Below are 21,921 nucleotides of genomic sequence, written 5' to 3'. Positions count from 1 at the left end.
AAGGCCATGCCCCCTTTTAGCAGACCTACAGTCTACTAAGAATGCTGGGATTTATACTGTTGTCACATTCAAATACAGTCACATGTCATACCAGCCAGCTCCTTCACTGCAGAGGAGAGGTTCCCGAGACTCCCAGCACCCGTCCCCCCTCCGCTCAGCATCTGGAGCCAGCAGGTAAGCCCCCCAATTACATACACCGCCGCCACCCCCCCCCACAAACACATTACATACACCGCCGCCACCCCCCCAGCCCCTCCACCCCTGCATTACATATTACATACACCGCCGGCACCCCACCCCCTACCCCACCCTCCGGGCTGCTACACGATTTTTCCCGGGCTGGATTCAAGTGCCAATCCGCCCATGCATGTGCCAGCATTTCGGAGTACAGTATTGTATTTTTGAGGACTGTGTATAGTACAGTATATACAGATAAATGTTTATTGACAATTTGTACCAGATAAATCCAATACACATTAGAGGATATAGTAAAATATATCACCCAGAAAGGGCTTTCTGAGCGATACATTTTACTATATTTTCTAGTGTGCACACTTTGGGCCTTATTCTAGTTCACTCTTTCTGACAAATTCCTTCTTAGATGGACAAAACCATGTGCACTGCAGGTGGGGCATATGTTACTTGTGCAGATTTGTGAATTAGATTTGGGTGGGGTTTTACTACAAAGTGAGATCTATATTGCAGTGTAAAAATAAAGCAGCCAGTATTTACCCTGCACAGAAACTAAATAACTCACCCAAATCGAACTCACTAATGACCCCTATAGTTAAACATGCAGGTTAATTTGGTTATATAGCCAACTGCCCACCTGCTCAGCAGGTCCCAGTGATGTCACTGAACGATATAATTTACCAATATCATTTAGTGTGTTCACTCCATATCGGCCACTCACGACCATGGCCGATATTACTAACTATATCAGCGGCAGACAGGGTCGCCTAGTGTCTATGAGGCGTTAATGATTTATATTGGTAATTTTAGGGGAAAAAAATCAACACATGATTCTGCTTTTGTAGAAATATAATTCAGACCATCATAACCAGGTCATCCTTTACATTCATGACTTATGTGAGTGTAATGATTTATCAAAGTGGCACCTGGAATTTCCAAATATTACAAAAACCCCAAAAACTAAACCCCACCCACAATATAGCCAACAAGCACTGCCACCACAAAGACCTGGTCCATAAGTTGACACCTTTATTAAAAAGTGTTTAATTAATCCTTGATTTATCCCAATTTACAACTACAGTACTCACTTCTTGTGGTGTAATACAAATGGTGTAATCCTCTCTTAAAGATACTGAAAATGTTTACTCACCTTGCGTTCTATCACACTAACACTCCCCCTTACCTTGCGTTCTATCACATTGACCCCCTCTTGCCTTGCACTCTATTACACTGACACTCCCCCTCACTTTGCATTCTGACACTCCCCCTCACTTTGCATTCTATCACACTGACACCCCTCTCACCTTGCTCTCTATCACACTGATGTTCCCCCTCACCTTGTGCTTTATCACACTGATGCTCCCCCTCACCTTGCATTCCCATACACTTATATCCTTGGGGACCCCCACCCCCCATGCTGGAATATAAACTGGAAGCGCCCTGTGACCATTACTGGAGTGCTGCGGAGCAGGGAGGGAGGGTTGTAGTTAGTTGTGGATTAGGATGGAAAACCAGCCTGGGAAATATGTGAGAGCACTGATGCTCCCTTGCACCTTGCACTCTATCACACTGACATGCTCCCTCACCTTGTGCTCTAACACACTTACACGCTCCCTCACCTTCCGCTCTATCACACTGACATGCTCCCTCACCTTGTGCTCTAACACACTTACACGCTCCCTCACCTTCCGCTCTATCACACAGACATGCTCCCTCACCTTGCATTTTATCACACTGACACTCCCCCTCACCTTGCGCTCTATCACACTGACATGCTCCCTCACCTTGCGCTCTATCACACATACATGCTCCCTCACCTTACATTTTATCACACTGACACTCCCCCTCACCTTGCGTTCTATCACACTGACACTCCCCCTCACCTTGCGCTCTATCACACAGACATGCTCCCTCACCTTGCGCTCTATCACACTGACACTCCCCCTCACCTTGCGCTCTATCACACTGACACTCCTCCCCCTCACCTTGCGCTCTATCACACTGACACTCCCCCTCACCTTGCGCTCTATCACACTGACACTCCTCCCCCTCACCTTGCACTCTATCACACTGACACTCCCCCTCACCTTGGGCCTTATTCTGGTCGATGCGTAATTTTCCGAATTCTTTCGGATGGCGTTTTTTAGCCATCTGCGCATGCGTTCTTACTAATACCGTACAGAAATGTGCACCACATTCACTCGGGAGATATGGGCATATTATGGGCGTCATTCGGAAGTACACAGGGGCGTAGTTTCAAACTGGGCTAAACTGGGCGTAAACATTGGCGTACATGAGGTAGTGCACTAATTATGGTAGGCGTGCATTCGGACAGAAAACCGACTGCAAACGAACCAAAAGGCAATAAATATGCGGTGTCCATAAGCAAGTATTTGTTTGCGGACACCACTCGGTCATGCGCTAGGCATTCGGATCGCCCAATTAGTACGGCCGCACCTGAACCAATGTCACCTGAACACAATACAATCCACTCCTCTACTCATTACTCATTAATTACACTCTTTTCATTGCTTCAATTAGAAACCTTGCAGCTTAAATGGACCATTACAAAACACACAAATCTATGCTGAAAGCACGGCTGCATTTTTTACACACATTTACACTGCAAGCAATGGACAGAACTTGCTATCACTAATATAAATATGTATGTCACTTTTACATTCACCAATAACACCACACATTTGGGGATCAAAATAAATATTTATTACACTTAGGGCAAACATAAAATTTTAAGAGAATGTTCTTTGGCACATGCCAAAAATTAAAGTTACCATAACAGGAATTGTAAAAAATAATAAAAAAAAAATACAAATGTATTCGTTTCATACATAGCCACAGCAGATTCATTAGGAACACATCAGGTGGCTTCACCAGAAAAGTATAGCACCAACACTTCAAGTACAGCAGACAGTAATGGTAGTCAAAATAGGCCAACAGGGGAACCAAACAAAACATTCGAACCGAAGGCAAATGTGGGTACCCTGTGCACGGGATTGGGTTGCACACAGGAGGCTGACACACACACAGCAAAAATAAAGATTTGGGAAGACATAAGGGTGGAGATTAATGCGGACACAAGTTCATTTGCGGGCTTTTTGGCCTTGGTAGGGCCCTTGCCACGTGCAGCAGCTACTTGGCCACGGCCACGTTGGGATGGTGGGGCAGGTGGAGCAGATGATGTTGAAGGGGGGATGGTCTATCCCTTCTGCCAGCAGGGAGTGCTGGTGTTGGAAATGCACCAGAAACGGCTGACAATAGGGCCCTATTGGTGGTAACTAGCTCCACCATAAGCTCATTATGGTGGAGGAGGAGGTCATTTTTGACCTGCAGGCTGGCAGCTATGGACTTCTGGGTGCTGACAAGACCCTGCATGACCTCCTCGGTCCTACGCAGCCGCTCTGATGCTAACTCTCCCTGCTGGTGAATCTGGCCAAGCATCTGCACCCACCTGTCCAAATCCTGTGTGGCCGTTGGCTGCTGCTCCTGCACATGGCTGCCACTGGTGGCAGGTGGCACTGACTCCTCCACCTCCTCAAGACTTTCACGACCAAACGGCGGGGATGCTGGTGAAAGAGAAACTTACAATTACAACACATTCCTTGAAAATTAGTACAAACTACTTATGCCATGCAAACAAATTACCTTCTAAATCAGCAGCAAAAACTTCCACTGGGGCCTCACTATCCATGTTGCTCACCCCCTGGATATCCTCAATTGCTATGCAGGGCAGAGCCACCTCCTCCAGGGGGGGTGAGCTGTAGGTTGCATGGCATGGAGCCAGCCCCAGAGGTTTGGCTGTGTTCCCGCCGTTTGGTCAGTTTCTTCTTGAGGTTGGTTTTGAAGTCGTGCCACCTGCAAGCAAAGTTCACCGATTATTACAGCCCTGACGTTTGATGTAGCATGCATTGTAATCTGCTACAGATTTCAACGTGTGCTTCATTCAACATAACTTACATTGTGTAAAACTATAAAACCAACACTTAGAAGAAACATTCACACTCACCCTACAATAAATATAGAATAAATGACATGGCAATCATGTCTGTTGCTCCTAGCAACGTGACCGACCATTTACCAACTCCATCTAACATATAATATAAACATTACTGGTCTTGTTCTGCTCAAATGTAACACACTTGAACTTGCCTCTTCTTCACGTGCTCCGTCTCACGAACTTGTGGAGCTACTGCATTAATCTTCACAGTTATGTCCTCCCAAATCTTCCATCTCCTTGTGTGTGTCAACCTGTCCTGTGGACACTCGATCCAATCCCATGCACGAGGTACCAGTATGGCAAGCTCCTGCGGTTCGAATGCCATGTTCCTTGTGTTTGGATCCTCTGTTGGCCTATTTTGGCCACGGCCACGCCCACGGCCACGGCCACCAGTCGCTGTACTTGAAGTGCTGGGCAGGCTACTCTCTTGGGAAGTCACCTGCTGTGTCAGTGCTCTAGAGTAAAAGGCAATGGGTCTGTTTTTTGGGAGGTATTTTGCATCCAGACCATTTTGGGAAACATCTGCAGAGGTCACCACCGACAAGAACAAATATCGGAGTATGTCCTCAGGGGATAGCAGTTGCTGAAAGGACACTATTTTGTCAGGGTCTGACTTGACCCCCTGATTAGTGAGGAGATGACTCTTGTATGGAAAGTCTGACTCTCGGAACCGGCATTTGTCTGGGTTAAGCCTTAATGTAATCATTCAGATTCTTTCAAGCACCTTATGGAGACGCTCATTGTGTTCTCGTATGTTGCATCCACAGATAAGGCTTTTATAGACAATGATTTGAAATGAATATCCCAAAAACATTTGTTCCATGCATTGTTGGAAAACTTCACTGCTTGTGGTCCGGCCATAAAAAAATCATATCATCCAGCCGGTGTCATGAATTCAGTCAGCTGGGGCAACTCTTTGTCCAACGGTATCTGCCACAATACGCAATGGCATCCAGGGTGCTGAAGATTTTTGCATTAGGCATGTTAGCAATAACTTGTTTGACTGTTCTCAATGAGTGTCATCAATACATCTTTTCTATTGCAAATACCATGGTTGAGACCTACTGTACTGTTCCACTTCTTCTATCAAGTCAATTACACAGAGCCCCATCACACAGCCTATTTCAACAAGCACTTTGTCCTTCATGGCAACATGAATGTAGCAGGGTGTAGCAGACTGTAGGGGCAATCAATAACTGACAATCATCCAGTCCCATGTGGTAAATGACAGGGAGTTAACCATTGGTGTCACAGTGGAACAGATCTGGAGTTTTCTTGTAACACCATATGGATTTCGACTCCCAGACGTTTGAAACCCAGTTTAATGCTATCAGGTACAGTAGTCCAAGTAGTGGTCTCATATAGAGATCAACAATGTGAAATAGTATTGGTGAACACATGAATTCTTATGTGGCTGTGCCCATGGTTTTGCTGATTTCTAGAGCTTAAACCTAACCCCTGTACCCCCCCCCCCTCCCCCATCCCATCTGGATTACCCTGTTGCACATGTTCTGCGAATCTTCTACTCAGCTGCTTTAATAAGAATGTACGTGTGTACACGTACATCACATGGGAACCTTCAGAGGGGATTTTATTGGTCATCTGAATACTGACAGCAGCATCCAGCTAATCAGAATCCCAACACCTTTAAGTTATGTATACAAACCCTCCTGTCCTACCCCCTAACACTACCTACCTGCAGCCTAACCCTAACTCTCTCCTTAGTGCCAATCCCTAACCATGCCCCCCCCCCCCCACAGCCTTTACCCTAAATATACCCCACTCTTCATAGTGCCTAACCCTCCCTATTGTTCCTAAAAGCCCGCTCCCTGCCTAACACTAACCATATGGTATCCTGTTGCTGGTCTTCTGACTGACGGTATCCGGTATACTATACAGCTGGCACATCAGGACTGCCTGTTGTTCATCATAGCATTTAATTTTAGGGACAAATTCAAAATGATATAATGATTTACACATATACAATACCTAATGTAAAATTTCTGATTAACGTGTTTGTCTCATGTCCATAACATTCCTCTCAATATTGTCCTTCCATTAAGGTGAAACAAACGTATGTACAGTAAAAGTTCATTTGAGTCATGCTGAATTAGTAATGTTAAGACCAACTCAACCTTCAAAGTGGACCATGAATCTCCTGAAGATTTCAATTGACAGAAAAACATAAGGACAAGTAACACTGTCAGTTTGAGAAATAATCTGTATGTATCATTGTATGCAACTGGCATACAAACATCTAAGAAAATCTTGCACACGAAGGAAGGAATGTAAGCAGCCATGCCAGCAGAGAAGCAGACCTTGCAGTGGCAGTTATGTAACAGTTCTATCTAATTAAGGATAACTTCTAACAAGCCCAATGCAGAAATGAGGGCAGAGCAGAGACTGATAATCTGAGTAACACTGCTGCATCAGGTGACTAAATACCTTAATATGTACAATCAGATCTTCAGTCTTGGCTTACAAAGAGAAAGGCAATCAGCATTATTAACAAGGAAGAAAGGTGCCAATCACGAGACAGCTAGAAGAACTGCCCGCGTGAAAACATACAAAATAATATAATATGGGAATTAAACACAATTGACATGCTATCGATAAATTAAAATCTTTATTTGACCTATTACAAAAAACAGATCTCAGTAGCCGTCAGTAGCGATCTCTTTACTCCAGGGATTTAGTAGATTTGCTGCGTACAAAGGGCCTGATTCAAACCGATTGCAAAGTTGCTCTTTTAGCAAATGGACAAAACCATGGGCCTAATTCAGTCCTGATCACGCGGCTGCAAATTAGCATGCCCATGCATAAAACTCATAGAACGCATGCGCGAGGCCATCCTGCGATAAAGTCCTGCAACTTTTTTGATCACTGGCCATACGCAAGGTGATTGACAGAAAACCGTCATTTAGAGGTGGTTTCTGCCCATTTTCTGGGAGTGTCACCAAGGCATTTTAGGGGAAGGCATGTAATATCAGTTTCGGCACCAATCAACCTGTTTCCATCGACCCGACGAGTAAGACCTGGGCTATGTACAGACTGCACACAGTGGAAAAACCATTCCACGGTCAGCGGCTTGCAAATTAATTTGCAGCTAATGATCGATCCAGCTAAATTTCGCAAACCGTGCTTAGCAATTTGCAGGCTTGCACAAAGCAGGTTTACACTTTGGCAGGGCATCGCATGCCTGATCGCGGGGATCCAAAAATTATCAGCCCAATAATCAGGTCTGGCTTAGGCCTTGTGCACTACAGGTATGTGCAGAGAGAGTTAGATTCGGGGGACTCATTTTATTTCTGTGCAGGTTAAATACTGGCTGCAATTTAGATTTCAGTTTGAGCACCCCCCATCCAAATATAAAATGGATTGTGGTGTGCTGAGTGAACTGTTAGGGCTAGTCCTGACCAGCGATTAACTAGATTTATCCAGCATGCTGGATCTTAATCGCCAGGAGATAGCGATGCGCCAAGATGCGCATTGCTATCGCTGAGGCCCCTACATACGGAGCGATGTAGGGGCATTTACTAAGCCATCTAGTGAGATATTACATTTGCCTCACCTACAGCACAGCATGGTTTTGTCCATTTGCTAAAAAAAACAGCTTTGCTATCAGGTCTGAATAATCCCCAAACACACAGATGTACTCCAGCTTCACATGTATGGATTACTGAATCGTTTAATACCATTTTATGTGATCACATCAAATATATACCTTAGACCAGGAGTGGCCAAACCTGTCTTCAAGATCTACCAACAGTTCATGTTTTTCATACAACCTGTGGATCTATAGAAGGAATGAATACAGCATGTGTGAAAATGAGACAGATAGTAATGACTACAGCTGTGCACCAGCTAGGTGATTTGGAAAATGTGGACCGTTGATAGATCTCTGTGCGTTTTGTTCTAGAGCGCATTTCATCTAGTTCAAAATGCATGCGATACAACAGTCTGCAATTTGAACTACAGATGGAGCCGTCCTTAACTTTGCAGGGCTGGTCTTTCTATCGCCAGGCCCGCCAGCGGCCGGCTCCCGCCAGGGACGTGCGCGCGCACGAGACACTCACGCGCCCTGCAGCAACGGATCTTGTCCCGGGTCCCTGCCGCCTCCCCTGGTGCCCCTCGCTGACCCCGACATCCCCCCTAACCCTGCCTGTCTCCCTGAAGAGGAGACGGGCAGGGACCCGCATCGCCACCGTCAAGAGACTGGGACGCGCGTGTGTGTGTGAGACGCATGCGCTTCCCAGTCTCTCTCGTGGGCGCTCGCCAGAGCAAGGGGTCTGGCGAGCGCCGGCCATAGATGAAACATGCTCTGTCTGTAGGTGTGATGTGATATACTGTAGTACCAAAAGTATGGGCTACACATACTTTTTTGTATTTAGCGATGTGACATGCACGTAAACGCGCATTGCATCACAAGGCAAAAACGCACCATGTGTGGGCACCTTTAGACAATCTTCTGTAGCACTGGAAATCGTGAACACCAGTATTTCTTCTTGATAAGAGAAACTATATGGATGCTTAGAGGATTTATATAGTACATTGTTATTTCCTATTGCAGTGGTTCCCAACCCTGGTCCTCAAGTACCCCCAACAGTGCACTCATTATTCAGACGCATTTTAAAAAATCCACAGGTGGAGCCAATTATGTCACTTGTGATTCTTTGTGGAGACCTGGAAAACGTGCACTGTTGGGGGTACTTGAGGACCAGGGTTGAGAACCACTGTCCTATTGCATCCATTTGATGTATATGTAGTATTTTGCTTGTTAAACTTTTGTATGCAAGGTCTATTAGTAATATTGTATTTTCCTTTATTGCTGGCCAGCTGAAAAACAAGAGTAACTGCTTGCACTGAAAGAAATAAATGGTACTGATTAAATACTTATAAAATATTGCTTTCATGGCTATTTGTAATGTGAATTATAAAGAATCTTCTGTAGCGCTCTGTAGAAAAGCTGGCCATTGTAATGAAACAGTAATCCCATGACCACACAGAGATACTATATAAAAAAGAAGAGTGTTGTCAGCAAGTGTATGTTTTGAGGAACAAGCATATCCTCTACTTTACACCATCCATTGACACTGATGGAGATCGGTGAGAGTGATCTTCTATACCTTTATACCCAGTTCTCATTGCCGCAAAACCCCGGGGTTTTGCCAGGGCAAGCAGTATTTTCCTGTGTCGTGTCTCAGTGTGATTGGGTTGAGTGAAATTCCTGGGTGTAATGCCCCAGGAATTGCACACAGGTTATTGCAGGATTATTCCTGGGAATTACATGGGTGTCCCCCATTGTGAACAGGCATGACCCATTTTGTTTTACACAGGACGTGAAAAAAGCAAGTTGATTGAGGAATGATATCGGGTGACATGTGACGTCCATTTAATGCTGCAGAGAGGAGATGAGACATCGATAAAACCCAGCATCCATGTGGCATCCATAAAACCAACAGGTTGTGGACAAAGTTTAAGCATTTTGTAAGCAGTACTCCAAGGTGCATGATCTCAAGCGGAGGAAGAGTATTGGTGCTTCTATGGCCAATCAAAGCTGCTCTTTCAACAGCCAATAAAAGCTGCTCTTAGATTCCTCACACATGTTGGCAGGGCAGACCCGGGAACCAGTGTGAACGGGGCAGACCTGGGAATTTCCCAGGTCCAAGGTGTGAAGGGGGTCATTGAGCTGAGGTGATCTGTGCTCTGACCAAAAAACAGGATTTTGCAGAGGTAGCAATGAGAACATGGTATTTGTTGTATACGGGGGGGAGGTTTAGGTTATGGGTTTATGAGGGCAGGGCCATGTTAACGTCATATTGGGCCCTAGGCAAAGCAATGCACTGTGGCCCCTAATAAAGTTAAAAAATATTTATAACTTCCTGCGGTGACTCTTCCTGCTTTCAGCCATCCAGCAATAAGCATGCTTACAGTCAGTAACTGTTTGGCTGTAGGCCGGTAGAGAATGTTTCCCAGCAGCTCTGATTTTCTGTAATTCACAACCAAAGCAGCCAGGCAGCAATCTCTACTAGACTGACCAGAAACTGCAGAGGCACCATCAAACCCCTGCTTGAAGGCGCCTAGAAATAAGGCGCCCTAGGACAGCTGCCCAGTAAGCCCATGTGTTAAGATGGCCCTGTACGAGGGTTAGGTTTAGGCATTAGCAGGGAGGGTTAAGGTCAGGCTGCCAGGGGAAGGAGGGTTAGGCTGCTGCAAGAGAGGGTTGAGGGGGGGGGGGGGTAGGTGGAGAGGATTAGATCTCTTACCTCTGGATTCTCCATTTTCAGATGCCTTTTGACCGCCGAAAGTGGATGAATGATGAATGTGGACATGCACTACAAGCTGCACAGTAGCAGAGGTAACTGCAGGGAGCTGGTCCGGTGTGGTCTGGACCACTCTGGTTATTAGCCAATCCCTGTATTAAGTGACTCATACCATCTTACTCTCAGTACTAAGTAACTCATAATCCATAAATTTCTGACTGCACATGTTTTCTTTACATTGATTTAAAAGTGGTTTATTTTATTAATATAAAAAAACTTAAATAAATGTGAAGGTAATGCAGTGTTAGCTGCTCTCGTACACACACACACACACACACGTCTTACTCATAAGCACAGGGCCGTAACTAGGGGGGGGCTGGGGGGTCACGCGCACCGGGCGCTGGAGGTGAGGGGCGCTGTGAGGTCCGGTGACAGGTGTGTGGACGCTGTAGCGGCATGTTACTTTGACTCCATCCATCTCCTACTAGCGCGGCTGCAGGAAGCGCTGATGACTTCGAAAAGACTTGCCGGACGCTGATTGGCTGAATTCAGCCAATCAGCGTCCGGCAAGTCTTTTTGAAGTCATCAGCGCTTCCCGCCGCAGCGCTAGTAGGAGACGGACGAAGTCAAAGTAAGATGCGGCTACCTGCAAGGCGGTGGGCCTGCCCAGGGCTCCCACTCTGTGAGCAATCATCCAGGATGGCCCCAGCCAGCTTCAGAGAACTCTTCATACAGCAGCAACAGTCCGCACACATCCAACCGGTACCACTACTCCCCCAGCCCGCCCATGGCCAATGGAGGCAGCAGGGATGGTGGCTACAACAACGGCATCAACGTAAATGGCAGAGATCAATATACACCCCTGGCCAGGTCTCTTAACGGATCCTATGCCAGTCCCTACACATCCTATATGGCACCGCCTCTGGCCTCGGCCTGGTCTGCAGGGCCCTTTGACAACTCCATGCTCCACAGCCTTCAGTAAGAAGTAAGAGGACATCCTGGAGGTAAAGACACCAGCTGTTATGTGCAGGTCACATCAGTCTATTCTGATGACTAACATTGGATTGTATATATTTGTATTACTTTAATGCTTTATAAGAGCCTCTTCTCACTTATATAGTGACGTGTGTTCCACATAGCAATCATTGTACACAGCGAGTGCTTGGTGTCACTCTCAGGATGCTGGACATGGTTCCTATGCTAGGAGTCAAAGGCTGTTACTGTGTTTTCTATAGTAATCATTAACCACAGCTACCTTACATAACGTGTACCTACCTGCTGAGCAAATTGTCACTGCATGACGTCCTAACACAAGTTATGTTACACTGAATGCAATGTAGGGGGAGAGAGAGAGAGACCTGTGGTTATATCGATGACGCTATATATTTAATTTATTACGAGAGATCATGCTGATAATTACTGACTCTAGGATATTTCTAGCATGTATTTGTATTCATATGAGATATCTGGTAGGCCACAGATAATTGCTGGACCAATATCACATAGCACTTATAATAGGCGCAGCTGGTTTTGATGGCTGTGTAATAGATTATGTGTAGGGAACTGTTAAATCATCATCATCATCGTCGTCATCATCATAATAACCATCATTATTATTATTATTGTACTTGTATTGGGCCTTTGCCACGCCCCCAAATTAGGCCACGCCCCCCCCCCCCGAAAATTTCGGCGCGCTTCCGGCGCGCAGCAGCATCCCTAGGGGGGGGGGCACCAAAAGACTGCCTTGCCCCAGGCACCGGAAACTCTAGTTTCGCCCCTGATAAGCACATGTCATATACACTCACATGGTATATATACACATGCATGTCACACTAATATACACACATAGAAACTCGTTCTACAGCCCTCAGTTTTATAGGGGTTGGTCAGCTGCTTTTACAAACTGCAGCACTGACTGTAGCCAGACACCCTTCTCACCCAGTGGCGTAACTATAGCTCCGCAGCCCCCGCGGTGGCGGGGAGGCGCAGAGAAAGTTTGGGCGCCGGGGGTCTTCGGGGCTATAGTTACCCACTGCTGTGCTGTCTCTGCAGGTACCTGCTGCCGTTCCGTCACAGTCCCGTCCCTCCCAGCGCTGTCTCCTGCTGCTATAATGAAAACGGACACTTAGAAAATGGTTGCCCCCATACTGCAGACAGTTTTCTGTCTGCAGTATGGGGGCAGCCATTTTCTAAGAGTCACTTTTCATTATAGCAGCAGGAGCCGGCACGCCCGGAAGAGACTAGACCGTGACCGCAGACGCAGCCAGACAGGTACAGGCATGGGGGGGAAGCTGAGGGGAGGGGGAGTGGGGGCGCCCAAAATTTAACGGCGGGGGTGGGGGGTGGGTGCAAAACATGTAGTTATGCCACTGTTCTCACCTCCTGGGAGCCCCAATTCCCTACAGGCAGCCCCGACCAGCCAATCATAGGCTTCCAGGTGCGACCTTGCATCATTCAGACATTTGTGGGTTCAGTTATACTCTCAAATTGGCCAGAAGAAGAGAACTTTCATGTGAAACTCAACAGTCTTTTCTTATTCTTCTAAATGAAAGCTATTCCATGTGAGAAATTGCCAAGAAACTGAACACCAGCGTGTACTACTCCCTTCAGAGAACAGCACAAACAGGGTTTTACAAAGTAGAAAGAGAAGTTGGATGCCCCCTGTGCACAACTGAGCAAGAAGACAAGTACTGTAAATTAGAGTCTTTAGTTTGAGACATAGACACCTCACAGTCCTCAACTGGCAGTTTTATTAAATGGTACCTGCAAATTGCCAAATAACTGAACATTTCCTACAACAGTGTGTACTACTCCCTTCAGAGAACAGCACAAACAGGGTCTTACAAAGTAGAAAGAGAAGTTGGAGGCCCCCCTGTGCACAACTGAGCAAGAAGACAAGTACTGTACATTAGAGTCTTTAGTTTGAGACATAGACACCTCACAGTCCTCAACTGGCAGTTTTATTAAATGGTACCCGCAAAACGCCAGTGTCAACATCTACAGTGAAGAGGTGACTCCGAGATGCTGTCCTTTTAGGCAGATTTGAAAACAAAAAGCCATATCTGAGACTGGCCAATAAATGGAAAATATAAATATTGTCAAAAGAACACTGACAGGAAGATTGAAAAAAAGTGTTATGGACAGATGAGTTTGAGGTGTTTGGATCACACAGAAGAACATTTCTGAGATGCAGTGAAAAGATGCTGGAAGAGTGCCATCTATCAAGTATGGTGGAGGTAATGTGATGGTCTGGGGCTGCTTTGGTGCTGAAAAAGTGGGAGATTTGTACAAGGAAAGCTATCACTCCATTTTGCAAAGCCAAGCCATACCCTGTGGCAAGAAGTGCCCATCAAACCAATCCAAGTTGTGGGAGGTGCTTCAGGAAGCATGGGGGTAGAATATTTTCAGATTACCTGGACAAATTAACAGCTAGAATGCCAAAGGTCTTCAATGCTGTAATTACTGCATAAGCAGCATTCTTTGACGAAAACAAAGTTTTCGGGCCAGACCAAGGACCCAATCAGCAGAATCTCAGGAGAAATGAGAAAAGCCGCACCATGAGCCAAAAGTTATACAGTTCTTTACTGAAAATATAAGCTCACATACATATAGGTTTGGGATAAACAGCTTGCCAGCATAGAAGGGATGATCACAGCATACGGTATCACAGATATCACGGTAAAATAAACGTCCAGCGTCCGATTCCGTCCTCCGTACTCAGCCGCTGCTAGGATCTCCCACACAGTCGGACGTCACTCAAGGGAGAGGACGGAGTGACGTCCGACTGTGTGGGAGATCCTAGCAGTGGCTGAGTACGGAGGACGGCTTTTTAGCGGAACACTCACGGACACCACAGCAAGGTCTCGCTAGCGGCACTTCCAGAGGAATCCGGCGGTCAGCACAGCGGCTTGTCGGCTCGCGTCACCTGCTTTCAGAATCATGTCAGTTAGGCCACGTCCCTATGCGTTTCGTCAGAGACTTCACTGAGGAAGTTTCTGCCGAAACGCGTAGGGGCGTGGCCTAACAGACGTGATTCTGAAAGCAGGTGACGCGAGCCGACAAGCCGCTGTGCTGACCGCCGGATTCCTCTGGAAGTGTCGCTAGCGGGGGAGACCTTGTTGTGGTGTCCGTGAGTGTTCCTCTAAAAAGCACAAATTGTTCCTGCAATATTGCCAGTGTGGATTGTTTTACACCATGTGGTTTTAAGTCCACCACTGAGGACTTTTATGGTACGCTGAATGTACTAGTGATATATTGCATTTTTAACCAATAAATATATTGTTAATTTGACAATACTACACTATTGGGCGCCCCTTTTTCATCTTGTTTGCTTTATATATATATATATATATATATATATATTTACAAAAAGTTTGGAGTAGGTTGGCACTCACTTTCCATGTTGTAATCGCCTGGGGTCGCACATCAGTGGTTTCTTGTTAGGGCCACAAATACAGTCCAATAAGAAAAACGCACTCACCAGGGCTTTTTCTCATAATTCAGCAGGATATTTATTCCATAGATAGACAACTTATCTTGAGTCAAACATAGGTCAGGTCGACGTTTCAGCCACATAACGTGCCTTAAGCATGACCACATCAAACAGGACAGACAAACAGATCCCCATCTGCAGGTACCTCCTCTTAAGGGCCCATCAGTCACTCCCACTGACTAACCGCCTATCACCACAGTGTATATCCCATTTGATCAAATATGCCATAATTAAATGTGAGATTAATACACCAAATAACATAAGTAAATGGACACCTTCATAAATATGTCCAGAGTCAGCCTCATGCCGTCCGCCATTGCTGGGCGGACTGTCCGGACTGTCACTTCTGGTGTGCGTTCCACTGTCTAAGGAAGTGACAGTAACATGTGGGTCAGTGCGGCTGGGACTTCGACAGCCGGTACTTCCGCTAATCACTCATTTACTGGCTTGCGTTTCACCTTATTAATCAAGTGGAATGCAGCGCCATTTGCAATTATCTTCAAAGTCAAACCGCTTCTCTAATTCTAAATATCATAGTGCATAAAATGTATTATTATGCTAAACCTTACATTTAACATGGCATAAATTAAATTAATTATATTAACTATAGTGATTCAAATGTTGACCCATTATTCTAGAGTCCACTGATTATCCCTAGAGACGGCACCTACAGTTACATTAAAAACACATACTTTCCACATGACATACATTTAACATAGATCAAGATGATGATGTCATCATCGCCCGCATTTTCATGCCGGTGTTGATGCTTATAACCTCATACAGAACCATAAACAATAAACAACGGGACCTCCAATTTCTAAGAACATTTTTCCAAAAAATCGAATTTTAATCATTGAAAGAAAAACCTTTATATATCAGAGAAAAAATCCCAGGTGGTTATATTCATTAAGCCCTCTTGGGGCCACGGTATCAAGGTCATGAATCCAGCGGGATTCTTTCTTCAACAGAAGCAGGTCCCCGTCACCACCCCCAATGAAAAAAAATATTCTGTAAAAATAATGTGAACTTTAAATGCATTTAATTATCGTTATATTTATTTACTGACAACTGAAAACTGTACTTACATTTTTCTTCCTGTTACACTTACTGATCTTTGAAACTGGGCCATGGTTATGGCAAACTGGCTGGACAGCAAGAAGTAATAGTTTCACAAACTAGATCAACTCATCTGAAACCCATTATAAGTTCATCTCTCATCTTTGCTATATTAATATTGGTATTAGGCTCTTTCACTCAAGAGGATGTACACACACACACACACACACACACACACACACACACACACACAGTTAAGTTTGGCATACTTAGTCTATCACATGTGGTGAATGTTCCAGAATGTACCCCAGGATGAGTGGCATATACAACAATTCTCCACAGCTCACTGTCTACAACAAAAGATTCGCTGGATTGACACATTAACAATATCTTATCTACTTATCACATACTGTATGTTAGTACATATGAGATTATAATCAACACAATGTGTGGTGGGATGTACTGCAAGATATTGGTACATACCACCCACAATCTCCCTTCACAAAGTAATCCCTTCCTCAGACAGACTACCCCTTAATTATACCCCACTTACTCAGCTCCCCTCAAACGCTCAGCGCACCACCCTCACACAGGTACACCCTCATGTAACATACAGTAGGTCTCATTTACATACAGATATCCACACACAGACACAGCTCTCTCCAATCAGATCTTTACACCCCACTTCCACACAGCTATCCGTCCTTCAAACACATACATGCTCCGGTCCACTCTCACACATACACACAAACCTACTCCCCACCCTACACTGATATTCTCTCCAAATCCTCACCGCTGGCTCTCGCTTCTGCCATGGGAAGCATCACCTGCTGCCTAATTTTGAAAACTAATATCAGAGAGATTATAGTTAAACTAGTAAGCCCGCTCCAAGCAAAAGCGGTCAATAGGTCGACAGGCAAGAGGTCGACACATGAGAAACATTGACATGCATTAGGTCGACATGGTCAAAAGGTCGACACAAGCAAGTTGCGATGGACACAGTATAAATGTACTGCGTCTCCTCGCATCACTCACCATGCTTCGGGCACTATTATACTTTGACCGTCGCACCAATAGTGGTCTACCTAATTACTGTCAACCCTTTGACCCATACCCTATCATCTATATATTTCTAGTGTCAATTTGCGTGTCTCCGAAACACTGCCATCTGTTGGCAGCGAATAAAACTACACTCTTTCTCACACGTGCACAAACACAGAGGCAATCACAAGGTAGCAGACTAGCTTTCGAAGCATTTGATTTGAGCGGACTTACTAGTGGTTTATATGTGCTTAAATGCTTGTTGCAAAATATTTCTAGATTGCATTGTTAAAAATATTTGTTTTGGCAAATTTAGTATTTATATCATTGCTTTCTGCAATATTGTATGTATTATTTGCAACTATTTGCTGTGATATTTATTTTCTTCTCACTCAGCATAATACACACGATGATAAATGTAAAGACTGTTCAATAAATTCCAAATGAACATAGCGTTGTGTAAATTCTCACTTCTTCTGTTGTCAAATTCTGTTTCTATTACTAATAAAACATTCTCACCCTCAGTTAACACTAAAGAGCATTAGCAAGCAGTGAGATGAGACTACTGTTCTCTGCTGCATTGGGAATAACGGGCCAATTGAAACTCCGTTGCAGGGCTATGAATTTGCATGCCCTGCCGGTTATGGATGGGCTATGCATGCCCAAGGTATGCTGTGTGCGAGGTCCCCTGTGAACGAAGCCAGCGATCGTTTGCAAGATGATTAACAGCCGGCCGATAGGCAGCACCACAGTGTTTTTGGGGGTGCTGTCAAAAAAATCTCAGACTAGACGGCCGTTGGGAAATTCTATGTAAATAATTACACAATATTGGGTTCTTTCCACTGTTGTTCAAACAAAATAAATACTATGCACCCCCTTTGGGGGGCAAACGTCTCCTCTTCTCTATCTATCTAAAATATTTAGAGGTGTGAGTGGACAAGTCGTCAAGGAAATCCAAAATAGTCCCTCAAGTGTGATCCCTTCACTAGATAAACATAGAGGGGCAATATGGCCTCCCTGAAATCGAGATTCAGAAATGTGGTCCTACATGGATATGTTGTGGTTGCTCCAGACCATGTCGGTATGTTCACATGTAAAGAGCGTGGGCACAATCTAGTGTAACTCAATTTATGTGTTATAAAAACATACATGAACAGATTATGTACAAAATATACAAAATGCCAGACTCCAAATATGAGGAGCATTACCGGATTAGGTGGAGAATTTAGCATAACAAAGTTCTCAACAGCGTTAAATATAAGATGGTAGTCCCAGTTACTGGCATCCAATGGTAGCTGGATGATCCCGGTAATGATCTCCTCTAAGTGGGTCTGGATAAGGTGCTCCTGGGAAATTCTATGTTTCTCTGTAATTTTCCCATTGAAATCACATACTCGCTCACATTTTATAATACAGAATACATTATACAGATATGCACATACAGTATCAGGTGTTCCCAAACTTTTTAGAATTACGTCACCCGATAATATCTGAATTTTATGAGGAAATGAAATAAATTGTATATTTACAGTAATTAAATAAATGGTATTTATATAGGTTTATGTATGTAATGAGGGACAGGATTTGCTTCTGTTTGTACACATATGTTATGATTGGCAGCCACAAGCACCGTCTCTTTCCTAATACTTTGACAATAATTAATTTGGATTGGTCCTGGACCACCAACCCGAGGCACCCCTGCAAGGGTCCTGAGGCACCCCAGGGGGCCACGGCACACAGTATGGGAACCACTGGCATATATATATATATATATATATATATATATATATTATAAAGAGCTATTGGAATGCACAGTATCTCCAGATGCTCTTAGAAAACAGAGTATATAAATGACTGCTGCATTACAGTAATACATTGCCATTAAACTCATATAATTACAGCTAAATACTCTACAGCCATTATAAAAGCAGGAAGCAACTTACATAGTACTTTGAGCTTCATTATATTTTTACCATTATCTATAAAGATGTAACTAAAAATTATAATTAAGACATACTGGAAGTCATTTGTCTATCAGTATGCAAGTTAATTTTATACACCTCGTGATAAGCCGCGGTCCTGCTCTGTCCCCTTCTCTTGATGTCCCTTTTTCTTTTGTTCTTTTGTGATGGGCTTTTGTTTCTGTCTTCTAACTAAATGGTCATAACACAATGTAAAAGAAAATTTACAGTTTCATTAACTTTCTCATAATTGTTTTTCAGTGCATCTCAGACAAAGCAAATCTTTTCTTCGGCAATTCGAATGGACCAAATGAATGTCTGTAACTGCAAATTACGTTGTACATTCTGTCCATTCTGTTTGTGTGCTTGTTTTTAAGTTCTTGAATATTAATCTAAACTATTTTTCTAAACTATGGAGTCAGCATGGTTCCATTTGATAAATGAGGAGTCAATGCACAAAATGCTCCACTTGCTAAGCCATGGAGAGGAATAAAGTGCACCCAACCATTAAAATATACCAAGGTCTAAATAGTACAATAAAGAAAACGACAGTACGAGAGTGACAGATAAGACTGTGCAAGTTATCAACAGTAGACTCCAATGACCCAGTTTATTGGGAAGGGGTAACAGAAAGAATAGGAATTGTTAACTGTGAGTGCAATCTCACTGGAAACAAGGATAGTGCAGGATCAAAACTAAGAAGGTGGAGGCACCTGATCTTGTGAGCTTACAGTCTACAATCATACAGCATACTTTGCCTACCTTTGTAAAGGGTGACACTGGATACAAGTGCATTTATTATGCTTATCTTTATTAGTGTATAAAGCAATTACCATAGAATTGCATCAAAAGACCCAATTCTCTCTACGCAGACTGCAAATTGCAGGTATTATTCTCCCCATTGTAACTACTTCATTAGGAAGTGGGTGGGAGACTCATGATTTTATGAGTAGTCCTCACCCACCCTTGGTAGTCTAGGTACCCTCCCCTAGACTACCAAGGGTGGGTGAGGACTACTCATAAAATCATGAGTCTCCCGCAGGAGACTGTGGCATTGCAGTCAGACACTCTATTTGTTGAGCTAGCTATCATATTGTACCACTGCATAAAACTGGAAGCAAGGAAGAAGCAACAACTTCCGACCAGTGAGCCTTACATCAAGCAACTTGAATTTACTCAAGGTAGATCATGTCAAACAAACCTTTTGGACTTTTAGACTAGGTGAATAAAGTAATAGATAAAAGAGGGGCCATAAATATATGTTATCTAGAATTTAGTAAGGCTATGAATTAGGCCATGGGTCCTCAAACTGCACCCCTCCAGATGTGGTGAAACTACAAATCCCAGCATGCCTTGCCACAGTTTTCCTGTGTGTTAAAACTGTGGCAAGGCATGCTGGGAATTGTAGTTTCACAGCATCTGGAGGGCCGCAGTTTGAGGACCCATGAATTAGGCCCTCATGCTGGCCACACATCAGACCAACTTCAATCCAACTTTTTAAAAACCCTTCAAACCTCCAACCATCCAACTTTACAGTCCAACTAAAACAGTTCCCCACACATCTAACCAACTTTTCTTCCAACCAGTAAACTTTTTTTTTTTTTTTTAGTTCAGCCAACTTCTGATGTCACAGAAGTGGGCGGCCAGGTTCTGCCTATTTTTGTTTTATTAATTTTAATAAAATGGTTTAATTCCACCTTTATGTAGTAGACAGCAATTAAAAAGTGAAATTAAATGAAACTCTGCTTCACACACCAGACAATCTCCTCAAAGTTACATGTATCTATTAAAATTGTTAATTGCAAATACTTTGTAACAATATTCCTCAATGTTGCAACATAAGCCCCATACACACTAGATTACCTTTTAAAAGATATTGGCAATTTTAGCCCTTATAAGCGATATCTTTTAAAAAATATTGTTCCGTGCGTATGCTCAATATCACAAACATGTGCCAGACATTTTGAGGATGCATCACACCATGAAAAAGAGGAGTCCAGCCTCAGAACGTTAGGCACATGTTTGTGATTGTCACTGCTGTGGAGAGGATGGGGACGGGGTGCTGCTCTCAGTGCTGGGGGGGGAGGTTAGGGTGGTCCTATTGTTACTGCTGGGGGCAGGGGCGGATTGGGATGGAAAACCAGCCCGGGAAATTTCTCGGAGCAGCCCTAATGGAGCCCCTGTTGAGGGGTGTAGTCTGTCAAGAGGGTGGGTTACGGAGTTAGACACAGTTGCAGCCTTCCTTGAGTTTTTTGCTAGTTTTAAATGTGACTTTATCCAATCCACTATAAAGCGTATGAATATAAGGACTGAGACACCCACTGTCACAAACTTTGTCCCCCACACTGGAGAAAAAACTAAAACAAACCCATTTGCCCCTACAGGGAAAAAAACATATTGGCCTCAGTAGAGATAAATAAAACACACTGGCCTCACACTGCTTCCCCCTGCGCTATATCACACACTACCTTCACCTTGCACTGTATCACACTTCCTCGCCCTGTGCACTATAACACTGATGCACTCCCTCCCCCTGCCGCCTGCACTCTATCGCACTGATGCACTCCCTCATCCCGTTGCCTGTGCTCTATCAAACTGACGCACTCTCTTACCCTGTGCTCTATCACACTGACACACCCCGAATCTTCACCTGAATTCTACCTCATTGCCCATTGTCTGACCTTAGCTCTGTTCACACACTTTCATACCTGCTGATTTTATACTATACCTGGCTACTCACAACTACAACTACATCTAGGGCTGGCAGCTATAGGGACGTGATATCCCGGCAAGGTCCATCCAACCTTGTTGTTGTTCTCATTGAAGAGAGGGGCGTCTGTTCAGGAGCAGATTGGGAATTTGAAGTTGCCCTGGGAAGAAAGAAAAAAAAAAAGAATG

General features: G+C 44.2%; 1 long non-coding RNA gene across 1 annotated transcript in view; it reads right to left on the bottom strand.

Annotated features, from left to right (window-relative positions):
* Positions 1–19,122: 19,122 nt before the first annotated feature.
* LOC146058527 (uncharacterized) overlaps positions 19,123–21,921 on the bottom strand; it is a 129,622-nt gene continuing 126,823 nt past the window's right edge. The window contains exons 3-4 of the long non-coding RNA XR_014469865.1: positions 21,752–21,893; positions 19,123–19,215 (exon numbers count right to left, since the gene is read on the bottom strand). This is a non-coding gene — a long non-coding RNA (uncharacterized LOC146058527). The remainder of the gene's footprint in view (positions 19,216–21,751; positions 21,894–21,921) is intronic.

This window comes from Crinia signifera, chromosome 1, assembly GCF_055691185.1.
Source record: "Crinia signifera chromosome 1, ASM5569118v1, whole genome shotgun sequence".
NCBI lineage: Eukaryota > Metazoa > Chordata > Amphibia > Anura > Myobatrachidae > Crinia > Crinia signifera.
The sequence above is the reverse complement of the archived record's forward strand: the minus strand, read 5'-3'. Positions and strand labels throughout refer to the sequence as shown.